Below are 13711 nucleotides of genomic sequence, written 5' to 3' on the forward strand. Positions count from 1 at the left end.
AAAGATATGCTGAAAAAGTTTGGAATGAAAAATTGCTCTCAAGCTACTACACCAATGATCTCATCAATCAAACTGAACAAAAATGAAAGGGGGAATCTCAGTGGACACAAAGATGTATAGAGGATTAATTGGTTCACTATTATATTTAACCGCTAGCCGACCAGATATTATGTTTTCTGTCTGTTTATGCGCACGATTTCAAGCAAATCCCTTGAAATCTCAATTTACTGCCGTTAAACATATTAATGTGGGACTTTGGTACCCAAAAGATTCCAGTCTTCATCTTGTAGGATATTCAGACGCAGACTATGTCAGTTGCAAGATCGACAGGAAAAGTACAAGCGGTTCATGTCAGTTTTTGGGTGATAGACTGACATCGTGGTTTAGCAAGAAACAAACATCCATTTCCACATCAACCGCTGAAGCGGAATACCTTGCGGCTGAAAGTTGTTGTGCTCAAATGATATGGATACAACAGAAATTGAAAGACTATGGCATTCAAGCTACTGAATCTCCTATTTTCTGCGACAACACCAGTGCAATAGCAATCACATATAATCCTGTTATGCACAACACATTGACATCAGACACCATTTCATCCGAGATCATGTCATGAAGAAAGAAATTCGGCTTGAATATGTTCATACGGATCAACAAGCAGCTGATATATTCACGAAATCGTTACCAAAGGCTAAGTTTTCATATTTCCGAAATACGCTTGGCTTAATCGATTTATCTTGATATGATTTATTTTTGTTGATTGTAATGCAGGAAATAAAAAGAGATAGACAACAGTAAAACATAAAAATAGTTTCATTAATGAAGATGGGAGCGTACAGCAGCTATTTCCTTCTTAACCACCCTCCTCCAGAAAGCCAACCAGGTGGTCAGCCCTCCGATGGAGGTGCGCATAAAGTCTTCTGAGACAGAAATCCGTCTCAGAGTCCTGTGCTCTTTTAAGAGCATGAGGAGGTAGACACCTTCCTTAGAGAAGATGTCTGAAGAATCAGCAACGCGGAGGCGCCGCTAATACTTCTTCAGTGTTGCCACCCCTTTGGAGGTAGCAACAAGTCTTCCCCCAAGGGAGGACTGGAGTTCCTGGACCTTCGTCCAGGTTGACAACATCCTCTCCAAGACGTTGTCCTCCATAGCAGCTTTTCGGACCTCAACTATTGACACCATGAACTTCTCAGCTAGATCCGGCTGGCTTGAACTGCTTCCCTTATCCATCTTGCTTTACCTGTATTGTGTTTCAAGTAATTTTGTGGCTAACCCTTCTACTTGTATTTATAGATAAGAACCATACGAAGAGTCGCCTTCATTATGACTGACATAAGGATATGAAGAGTTTTCTGTCAAACTACCGTCGGTTCATCTCCCAAGAATATTTTTTACGCACATGTTTAGGGGAAATATTGGTTTAGTCGATAAATTAATGGGATTTTCAACCGTTTCCTCTCTAATCATATCATCCAACTGGTTCAGTTTTTTTTTTTTTTGGCACGATATTTCCACGTCATTTCATAAAAATGACTCAGAATCTTTGTCTGCCCTATTTGATGTGGCGGTTATCTCTTTGAAATTTGAAATTAATCATTTTACAGCGTCTAAAAATTTTCAAAATTTTAAAAAAATCCCTCCACTGATAGTCCTCCACGTGGACTGTTTTGTGACTCTCTGAATCGAAAATCCATACTCAGATTTTGCATCGTCCTCATCTGTACCTTGCTACTAACATACAAAATTTTTTTTCTGAGAAAATTGTGTTTGAGCTCTATTTACAGGTGTTTACTTCGATTTCTCTTCTTCAAAACACAATTATGGCTGCCTCAATTGCTCACAATACAATTGTTGTCAATTTCGCGTGAGTACTTATTATGACAAACAAGCCGATGCAAGTCATGTTTCATATGCTTGAATCTTCTGGGCTTCGTTTCTTTCTAGGTTGCAGTGACAAATACTCCGAGACTCTATTGAAGGAGTTCTTCGATTCTGCATACATGAAGAACGGAGAAATTGTATGTGATGTTCAAGGAACAAATCTTCAACTCACCCAGAAGATGTTTGCTGATTTGTTCAACCTACCGGCCGCTGGAATTACTGATTTCTCCACACTTTCAAAGGGCAATATTGAACTTTGGAGAAGCAATTTTTCCATCACTGATTCTCCGATTTCTTCTCCAACATGTCATAAACGTGATCTGAAGATCGAATTCAGACTGTTGGATGATTTTGTGGCTAAAGGAGTTCTTGCCAAGGCTAGTGCATATGACAAAATAACTTTGGAAAAATTTCTTGCCATGTCCACCATTTCATCAAATCTGCAGATCAACTGGTCTGATGTTCTGTTCAAGACATTGGTGGCTATGATAAAGAAAGAAAACCAATCTCAAGGCTTTGCGGTTCAAATCTGCCATATGTTGATTGATGCAGGGGTTCAACCGGTAGATATGGCTGAAGTTGGAAAGACCAAGTTATTCAATTGGCCAACGGTTGAAAATTTTATCAAGAAGAATCGACCAACTTATGAGGAGATAGTCTCCTTCAAAACAGATACTGAGGTAGAATTTTTGAAACAAAAGAAACAAAAGAAGACTGTTTCAACTCCAAAGAAACCAAGAGGAAGCTGGTCCTAAAATCTAGCTCCGATGATGAATTCAGGGACGACATTCATGTTTCCCAAATCTTCAAGAAGAAACGGTCTGACAAGCCCAAACCAACAAAGATCAAGATGATTAAGCATCTTTCTGCACCATTGGCAGCCCTCCTCCAATGCCTGAAATCTCCACCACAAAGCTCAAAGGTATTCAGATTGCTGAATCGAACATTGAATCTTCCCTCTCTGGAGTTCCGATCCTCCATCCAACAGAAAAGGGAAAGAATATTCTAATTGAAGAACCACCAAAAACCAAACTCGATTTATTTCATCGGTGTTCAAATTTTCAAGAACTAGCTATTGTAGCTTTTAAAAGCAAAAATTTGAAAGAGTTCCTTCACCCCACCCCCCTCTAAACTCTTTCTCGATCCCAACAAGTGGTATCAGAGCAGGTTGTTCTTGAAAGAACATTTAAACCGAATTTTATGCTTAAAATTTAATTTCCAGATTTTTCTAACATATGTGTACAAGTTGAATTTTCGGACAGCTTGCAACAACCTTGGGAAAAAATGCATAAGTCTTTGCTCGGGTGTCCAAATGACAAACCGCTTTTTGCGTTGGATACTAGGCTCATAGAGGTTCGTAACGGTATAAAATTTTCAGCCAGGTCATGATTGAGTAAAATCAGTTTATTCATCAAATACAGACCATGTGTGTTGCGGCAGAAAACAGGGCATGGGCCAAAGTTGATGTTTTTGTCAAAAAAAAGGCTCAAGGATGTTGCACTCATCAAGAAAAAGGTAATCTCATTCAAATTTCAATCACACTTCTTCAAGAAAACTCGGTACCTTCTCTCCAAGTTTTATTTATTCTTCGAGTAAAATGCCGATGAGATATTCTCTATTATGCTAGCTTGGTTAGCAATTCCCTTACATATGTTGATTGTTCTTAATGACAATAAGGGACTCTTCGATTTTTATGTATATTGAATTGGCAAACATTTCTTGATTTTGTAATTGTTTGAAATGAGTTTGAGTTGCTTATTCTTGTTGAAGCTAGATGATTGATTCATGTATTCATATGTTGGATAATTTTTGCATTTCATATTTTTAAATATCATAATTTGAAAATATTTTCATTGGTTAGTCATCCCTCTAATTTTTATCAATTTCGAACTTTCAAAAATGTAGGGGGATAACTAATTATAATTTTAATGGGGAGTTTGAATTTCAAATTTTGTGCTTAATTTTTTTTTAAAATCAATCTTTTTGGTTCACACAAAAAGGAGGAGAAATATGTTAGATAAAATTTGTTTTAACCAAGTTTTGTGATCATCAAAAAGGGGGAGATTGTTGGTTGCAGAAACAGTAGCAATCTTGATTTTGATGATAACAAAATTTTTTATTGTGTTTCTAACATATTTACTCAAGTGTGAATTTGATACATCAAATTAGGAGCTAGAACTTCAATTTCGCAAACAGTTGAATTCTGGCGAGGTGCAGTATTTTGAGCATATCTTACAAAACAAAGATCGAAATGACCTAAGGCAAAAATGGTTGGAAAGCCAACTCAATTATCTTCCAGTCATATCTCAGGCCAGTCGGACCAGTTCGAATGTTATCTAGGTCAAACCGCCGATTGAAGTTCAGACAAGAAATTTCGGATTCCGCAAACGGTTCAAAACGAGCAGCGTTAGTATTTTGCCCATATCTCTCAGCTGGATAATTGAAATGACAATCTGCTAACTTTCCTGATCAGAAAACTCAATTTGGAACAAGCCGTATGTCCCTTCAGTTGGGCAAAATCGAATGGTATCTAGGCCAAACTGGTTATTGAATGACGAAACTGATTGCACGAAAACAGCAATCAGTTGGGTATGAGCAGTTGCGGTATTTTGGTCATATCTTTCAGCTCACTTATTGGAATGAACCGATTCAGTATGCGTTGAAAAGATAAGACGATGATCTATAAAACATCTTCAGAATTCAAAGTCTGAATAGAAGCTTAAGATGCTGATAAATGGCAATGAAACTACTAGTTCTGTGCAGCTCACCGGTTGAGCTGCGGTTGAGATGCTGACCAGATTGAACCGCTGACCAGTTTCAACCGCTGACTAGTTTTCAACCATTGACCAGTTTGAACCGTTAACCAACCGTTGAATGACCAGTTTAAGCTCAGGAAATTGTCCAGCAAGTCGAATTTGACTGTTAAAATTTCAGAAACAGTACAGAAACTTTTCAAATGGTCATATTCTTGTGTCTAACGTATATATTATTGTTGAGGCATATAAATAAAACATCTTGAAGATCAAACAAGAGTTTTGGAAGGGGATTCAAAGCATGGGCAGTTAGCATGAAGAAATCTGCTAGTTGAGCGCACAAGCCCTTGTGTGAGGATACATTTGAGATGTACACTTTAAATGATAAATTTCTCACACACAATCACTCACACATAGACAAGGGATTTGAACTTCAAAGTTTAGTTGAGTAAGTTTTTGCACAAAGACATTAAAGATTGTGTTTGTAGTCTTGCCATAAGAGACGTTAAACATTATGTGGATTGTGATGTTGCGGCCTACAATCGAGAGTGTGCTAGGAGTTTCAATTAGGCAAGAGATAAGTCCTAAGTTGAAATGGGTTTGTACAAAGTGTTGTATAAATCAAAGTTTTCTAGTGGTTCATTCCCAAGGGGAAGAAAGAGTGACGTAGGAGTTGTTAATCTCCGAATATCCATAAACAAATTTGTGTTTATTTATTTATTGCATCTAGTTATCATTTTCATTGTTTTAAAGATGCATTGTTGAAGTATTTTATGTGTTCTTCAAATACCAAAATATTGCATACCAAGTGTTTGATAAAATGATTCAACTAAAATATTTTTACTCATTCAACTTGAATATATTTTAAATGCTTTACAAAATCTTTAATCGATTTCTACGAAGGATTATTTCGAGTGTCTTTCGCTTGGTTTGAAAACCAAACTCGATTTAATTAATCGGATTCTTAAATGATTAAGGATCCAATTTTAAAATCTAATATTATAGATCAAATGGAGAATAATGCTTCAACCAGTAGCAATAATATTATTAATAAATATGAACAAGTTTATTATATGAAAGAAGGTAAAAATATTTTACAGAAAAAATATAGTAACCAAAATCGAGTAACTATACAATATTTTGTTAAAGAAATTAATAATCTCAAAGAACAAATAAAATTTTTACAATAAGAAAATAATAATTTAAATTATCGTATTTCTGTTATTGAAAATAACAAAGAAGATTTGGTATTTAGTTATGAAGGTTTTGATAATTTTCAAGATATATCATCTTCTGATCGAAATAAAAAAAGACATTTATCTGTTTTAAGTATGATTATATCTCAAAAATTGTATACCAATATTACCTTATTAATTGATAATTCTTATAAGAAAAATTTTATTGCTATGATTGATAGTGATACATATTTAAATGTTATACAGGAAGGATTAATTACTACTAAATATTTTCATAAAAATACTTATTCTCTTTCTCATGCCGGAAGAAAACCTCTAGAAATAAATTAAAAATTATCAAAAGCATATATTTGTAAAGATAAAAACTGTATTTTAACCATTTTTTTATTAGCAAAAGATATTTCTAACTTATAATTGGACTTCCTTTTATTTATCAAATATATCATTTAACTTATGTTGATGAAACATGTATTATTGGAACCTTTCAAGGTAACCCTATTTCTTTTTAGTTTATAACTAAACTTGTTCATAAAATTTTAAATGAAAGAAAAACTTTTCAGATTAATTTTTTAAAAGAAGGAATAAAAATCTTAATTATTGATGATATGTTATAAAATCCTAAATTACAGGAAAAAATTAAATTTATTTATAATAAATTCTCATTAAAAATATGTAATGATCTTCCAAATAGCTTTTTGGGATCGTAAGAAACATATTATTTCTCTTTCATATGAATATAATTTTGAGGAAAGAAATATTCCTACTAAGGCTCGTCCTTGTCAAATGAATTCTGAATATTTAGAATTATGTAAAAATAATTAATTCTTTATTAGATAAAGAGTTAATCACACCGTCTCAATCTCCTTGGTATGGAATGCTTTTTATGTTAATAAGTATTCTGAACAAGAAAGAGGTGTTCCCAGATTTATCATAAATTATAAACCTCTTAATAAAGTTTTAAAATAAACAAGACGTCCTATTCCTAATAAAAAAGATTTATTAGATAGACTTGTCCATGCAATTATATTTTCAAATTTTGATTTAAAATAGGATTCTGGCAAATTCAAATAAAAGAATCTGATAGATATAAAACCGCTTTTAATGTACTAATAGGACATTATGAATGGAAAATTATGTCATTTGATTTTAAAAATGTTCATTCTGATTTCAACAAATTATGAATGATATTTTTCATTCTTATATCTATTTTATCGTCATTTATATTTATGATATTTTAGTATTTTCAAATGCTATTAAACACATTTTAAATATTTAGATATGTTTAAAAAAATTGTTAGTCAAATTGAGTTTAAGGCGTTTGTGAGTGATTTTTTTGAATTTATGGTTTTGATGTGGGACTCGGTAAAATTCTTTGTTGTTTATATACTTTGTAAAATTTTTATTTTTGTAAAATTCCTACATGTGAACCTTATATTAATCATTATTCTATGACTTAAATACCTTCTTTTATTAATTCAATTTTATTTCAAGCCTCATATCATACCGAGGCCCACCTCAAAAACATAAATTCATAAAAATCACCCACAAACACCTTAAACGTCATTTCTCGGCTAAGCAGGCTAAAGGACTACAACATGAGTTTATAATTTCTTGGTTAAACTCGAACCTTGTGTTTACCATCTTCTGGTTCATCTTTTACCTTATGTTTTAACCAAAAACCTTATATTAATTCTTAGAATTCAAAATTTTAAATAAGTTTTTTGTTATCTTATATTAATTCAAACAAATATAAACCATATCATAGTAAGGCATGATTTAGTACAAATAATTTATCCTGTCATTTAGGCTAATATGAAATATAAATTTTTATTTAAAAATTAAAATTAAAAATTAAAAATTAAAAACAGAAATTAAACTTACAAGTTTGTACACCAAGGGCTTGAAGCTTTTATTCAACAATTTGAAGAAGGGTTTTTATAGAGAGAAAAAATGGGAGCAAACTCGATCATGCCTCTCTAATGACACAATCAAACCTATATATAGAGGGAAGAGCCGGACATGAAACCCCGGATTCTAACTAAAAATATAAATAATAAAATGCTTTATAAAAGCAAATTGTAACATGATCATCAGTAAAAAGTACATAATGATATATACTTATTACAAACAATGATATAATATTTGAATCATCCTTGATATTGTTATTTAATGAAATTTTTTTAATTTTTCAAATATATTATTTGTGACATCTGCTCATTTTAAAATTCTACTTAAACTTTTTTTAAAAAAAAAAATGCAATGACCGAAACCATGCCTACAAATTCCAAAACAATTTGAAACACGCATTCTATAAAATCATCCCACTGCCGAATAAAATAACTGCAGTTAAAATTATGAAAAAAACAACACACCTAAACATTTGCCATTTAGAGAGTAAAACAAAAAGCATACTAAAATCTGTCAAAACCCTTAATACAATAACATCGTCAACCATTTAAACGTTTTCCCATAAAATCATATATTTGCGGAAAAATACAAGGTCCTCGGGTTTGCGTGCGCACAGTCAACTTCGCCTACTCAGTCGTCGGCACCTCCAGTCTCCTCATCAATGTGCTCACCTGCATCATTCACACCTAGTGAGTCTAAAGACTCAACACTCCTGTAACGTTAATAGAAAATACATATACATAACATGCAACAGTGAAAAATACTGTAATAAATATACATTTCATGATCTTAAAAGAATAAACGTAAACATGTCATATAATAGCATAATGTGTCAAAGCATGTCTCATCTGATACGAATCCTCGTATGAATGAGAAGCAAACACGATTAAAATCGAATCGCACCCTCAATTCAATAACGAACAAGGATCGATTATGTTGTCCTGATCTTTTTGAAACAAGCAACGATTTGTGATATTCACCTCTAAGCGATTAACACTTAGCAACAAATATCAACGATAATAACAATCGAATTTCATACGAACCTTCAAAGAACTTGTTTTTTACAATCCGTGCGAAAACAATTGACAAACGCCACAAAGATGCAATATTTGATAAGTTTGATTTTTTTTGAAGAACAAAGCTAAAATAGCCTTGAATATTGAGAGAAATCTCCAATAATGTGTTTAAAAGTCTGAATGTCTCATTCATGGGTTGATACAATGCATATATATTCAATAAAATAAGAAAAAGTAGTGTAAAAAGTCATCAAAAGAGTTGGCAACAAAGTTATACACGGAACTGCGTGCGGTAGCGCGTGATCTCGCGCCATGGCGCGCACGATTCTGCCTTTGTCCAGCCCGGAGCGCGCCGATGCGCGTGTTTATGCACGGTGGTGCGGCCGCGCCGGTTCAGGCGCGCATGCGCGCGCGCGGCTGCGCCGCTTCAAGCTCGTGCTGCTGTCCTCATGATCATTTAGCACTTGAATTACATTCCAAACGCTTCCATCATTGTTTCCATGTTCCCCAAGCTCCTCTAATTTAGACACCCCATTTGTTGAACTTCCTTGGTAGCTCACCATGAATCCTTGAAGTGCTTCTTTAAACTTCTCGCTATGTCCCCTCGTTATAGGTCCTTCGGGCAACTCCAACGACTCTCATGCCTTCTTTGGTGCTTGACCAACCACGTTTGCATCATCATCATATCATCATATACGTATACATTTTCTTTAATTGAATTCAGTTCATTAGTTGTAACCTTCGTATCAGCTCTATTCGATGGATCCATCTAATATAACCGTGGTACCCGACGGCGGGGACATCATTGACAACATTACCCGTCCACTGAGCCCTGGCCTCAGCTCATAATATCTTATATAATCGTGTTAGTTACAACCAACTCTCATCCTTCAAAACGTGTCATCATGTTCATTACTTAATAAAAACATGCATATACGTAAATTTTCCTTAAAACCAAGCATGAAATGTAATTTTCATAATTACTTAAAAATCATATACATGATGCATAAACATTTAAAAACATGATAAAATTGTGATCAGGTCGCTACCAGGACTAAAAACACGACTCCGGTGCAAAATGACCATTTTGCTCCTGGAAACCCAAAATGACCATTTTACCTCTGGACTCAAAATTTTGACCCGAAGCTTACCAAACTCCTTAGAACATCCCAAAACATATTTATAAGCATTTCTTAGACGTAAACTCAAGCTCGTATCAAAACTTAATCGATTCGTTTTAAAACTTGGACCGGGGTCCCGGTTTTAACCCGAATCAACCCGAAACTTAACCAAATCTCTCCAAGCTTAAACCATGCCTCAATCATACCATACCAGCCATTAAACCACAGCCCACTTAAGACCTTCGAAGAGCACCTGAAAGTTGCTGGATTTTTCTGCACCAAAGCGAGCCGAACCCTAATGCACTAAACCCTCGAATTCTCGACCCTAGACAAAACCAATGGGGACCGGACCTGAACCAACTCTTCCTAGCCCACATCTGGACCCTACTAGACCACACCATGGCCTAGTTCAGCCCTCCTTGGCCGAGCCTATCCTTGAAACTTGAGAAAACATGAAAAACATGCACAAATTTTCACAGCTTGAGCGAGTTTACGGAAAAAATCATATCTCCCTTGTTTCTTATCATAAAATTACGAATTTGTTATCCAATGAAGATAACACAGAGTGCTACAAATCATATGTTGAACATATTTCCAGAACACCAACCTATAAGTCGGAGAATTCGAAATAACAGAGGGTGACGGGTTTTGTGACACAGAAATTTCATAACTTGTGCAGTTTTACGTTAAAAATCACATCTCTCCTCGTTTCTTATTAGAAAATTACGAATTTGCTATCAAATCGAATACAACACGGAGTGATATAAATCATATGTTGAACACATTTCCAAAAAACCAAACCTATAAGTCGCAGAATTCGAAATAACAGAGGTGACGGGTTTTGTGACACAGAAATTTCACAGCTTGTGCGATTTTACGATAAAAATCATATCTCCCTCATTTCTTATCAAAAATTTGCGAATTTACTATCGAATCAAATATAACACAGAGGATATAAATCATATGTTGAATACATTTCCAGAAAACGAACCTATAAGTCACATAATTTGAAATAACAGAGGGTGACAGGTTTTGTGACACAGAAATTTCACAGCTTGTGCGGTTTTACGATAAAAATCATATCTCCCTCGTTTCGTATCAGAAAATTACGAATTTACTATCGAATCGAAGATAACACAAAGTGCTATAAATCATATGTTGAACACAGTTCCAGAAAGCCAACTTATAAGTCGCAGCATTTGAAATAACAGACGGTGACGGGTTTTGTGACACATAAATTTCACAGCTTGTGCGGTTTTACGATAAAAATCATATATCTCTCGTTTAAACGTGACTAACTCGTGACTCCAACCCCTTGACACCTTAACTCTCAACGTATACAACCCCCTAACACCTCAAACCGGCAGCCCCTTACACAAGAAGTCAAGAAAACGTGAATTGCACACAAAATAAACACATTTACGTGTCAAAACCTTTACAAGAACGATGCTAAAAGAGGGACCAACGAAAATTCATGAAAAAATGTAAACAACAGCCTATAATCATGGTGTAAATGATAAGAAATGAGATACATGGCGTGACTTAACGAATATACGCTTGAAAACTCGAAGATACGCGTCGTATAAGCACCGGAGGAGCAGGGAGGAAGATTGCTTGAAATCTATGGAGGAAAACCGATGGGCAGCAATTTTCTACTGTAAAATCTGAAGGAGAGTCTGCTGGAAATGGGGTGGGCGGCTGCTGAAGGTTAAGGGGTGTTTAGGGTTGCTAATGAGGGTTATTAAAAGATATAGTTAAGCACTAATGAACCCTAATTAAAAATTAAATGGTTTTAAAGGGTTTTGAGCCCATTAAGCATTAAAACAAACCCAATAACACTCTAAAAAAATATTTCTTTTAGATACGTTTTTGAAAATATTGTCCGAGCCCTCAAAAAGTCATCTGAATCGCTAAAACTTACGTACTGACTAAAAATATAACCCGACGGGTAAAAATACCCAACCAAGGCTCATTTTCAAAAAACATACTTAAAAACACCTCATATTAAATAATTAAAAATAATTATTCAATAAAAATATTTTTCCTGAATATCTCCGGTCTCCGTTCCTCGTTCGAGCGCGAAATGCAACTTAAAATTGTAATGCATGAAACTTTAAGTAAACCATGAATTAAAACACAAATTCATGAAATAAACATGCATTTAATGCATTAAAATAATTTAATTTAAATCCATAAGAAATTGGTAACTTGCGTGTCAAATTTTCGGGACGTTACATTATTAATATCGGAGAAATCTGGAATATTTACTCTGGGTCTTGAGCATCATGCATTTGCATCAGATTGATAAATATATTATCATTGATTCAAACGCCATGGATTTATCTGATTTGAAGTCTGAATATCCAAAATTCTTATAAAGATCTTTATTTATTTCTTCAATATAAACATCAATAATTTTTTCCTTGGAATACATTTCAGAATATTTTTGAGTAATAATCTTGAAAGGACTCATAGAATCATGTTCATTTTCTTGTTGTTTTCATGATCTTTTTGATAAGATAAAATTTTTTCTTCCATATGTTGAAGAGTTTCAAAGCCATAGGGCTTTCCTGTTTATGATCATCTTTTAGTAATTTATCCCAAAATTTTGTAGAACTAACCTCCATGAACAGGGAATTTTTTCATCAGTATAACCAAATTCAGGTTGTCATCTCCAGATCCATGGAATACCAAATTTCATGAAGAATAGACATAAAGTCTTCCCATCTATCCATTGTTCTGAAAATAAATTTTTAATACTTAGAGAAAAATTTAACCAAGTATTCATTGGTTTTATAAAAACATATGGTAAAATTTTTGTTGATGGACCAAAGATTTTCCACCATATCAAAAACCAGTTAGAAATTGGATAATAAAAAACATTTTCGTAGATTTTTAAAAACCAACTATGTTTTCTTTTTTCATAAAATAGAGTTTTATTAAAACTCTCAATATAATCCCAAAAATTGAATTGAGAACTCATTTGATTATTCTGAGAATAAATTATTTTTCCGCTAATAGAGATATTCCCCATTTTTCAATAGATATAATTTTCTTTATACTAAATTTTGAAAAGTTATAACTTCTCTTTTGTTGAGTATTACTGAAAAATGAGTAATTTCAACACTTTTGGTAAATAATATAAGATTCTCAGAAAGTCATATTTGTTTATAAGAATCATTTTTACATATAATGTATTGGTTAGATATCTTTCCATGATAGTCCATGAAGTTGTTCTCATTGAATATTTTTTTCTTCTATAAGAAGAATAAGATCGCGATATTTAGTCTTTATATATAGAGCCGAATCTCCTTCATCATCTTTGGCAATATTGGCATATGATGTCTGAGAATCTGTATTATTTCTCTGTTTTTGTTACAAGTATTCTTGAAAATCATTATATAATAGATCATTTTGATCAATGATATTACTAGCTGATGAGCTAGCAATGTTTTGAGCTATAAGTCTCTGTTTTTCATGTTGAGCAATAACATTAGGGGTTTTCCCCTACCACCTCCTCCTCTATAAGAGGAATAATCACCTCTATCCCTTTGATTCATACCTGAAATCATGATAAGTATTCACGAGTTAAAAAATCAGGTAGATGATTATCTTCACATTTTTTAAATAATTTCAAAATCAAAAATAGCTAAATGAACTTACCATTTTGCAAACATTTGTTTAGATATATCATGTTTAAAATATTTTATAAACATAAATTTACTAACAGACATGTTCACGAGCTAACGAGCCGAATATTGTAAAGCTTGAGTTTGATTTGTTTATCTTAACGAGCCTCATGAAACGAGCTTAAACGAACTTTTATCCAATCGAGC

Source organism: Primulina tabacum, chromosome 1, assembly GCF_025594145.1.
Source record: "Primulina tabacum isolate GXHZ01 chromosome 1, ASM2559414v2, whole genome shotgun sequence".
NCBI lineage: Eukaryota > Viridiplantae > Streptophyta > Magnoliopsida > Lamiales > Gesneriaceae > Primulina > Primulina tabacum.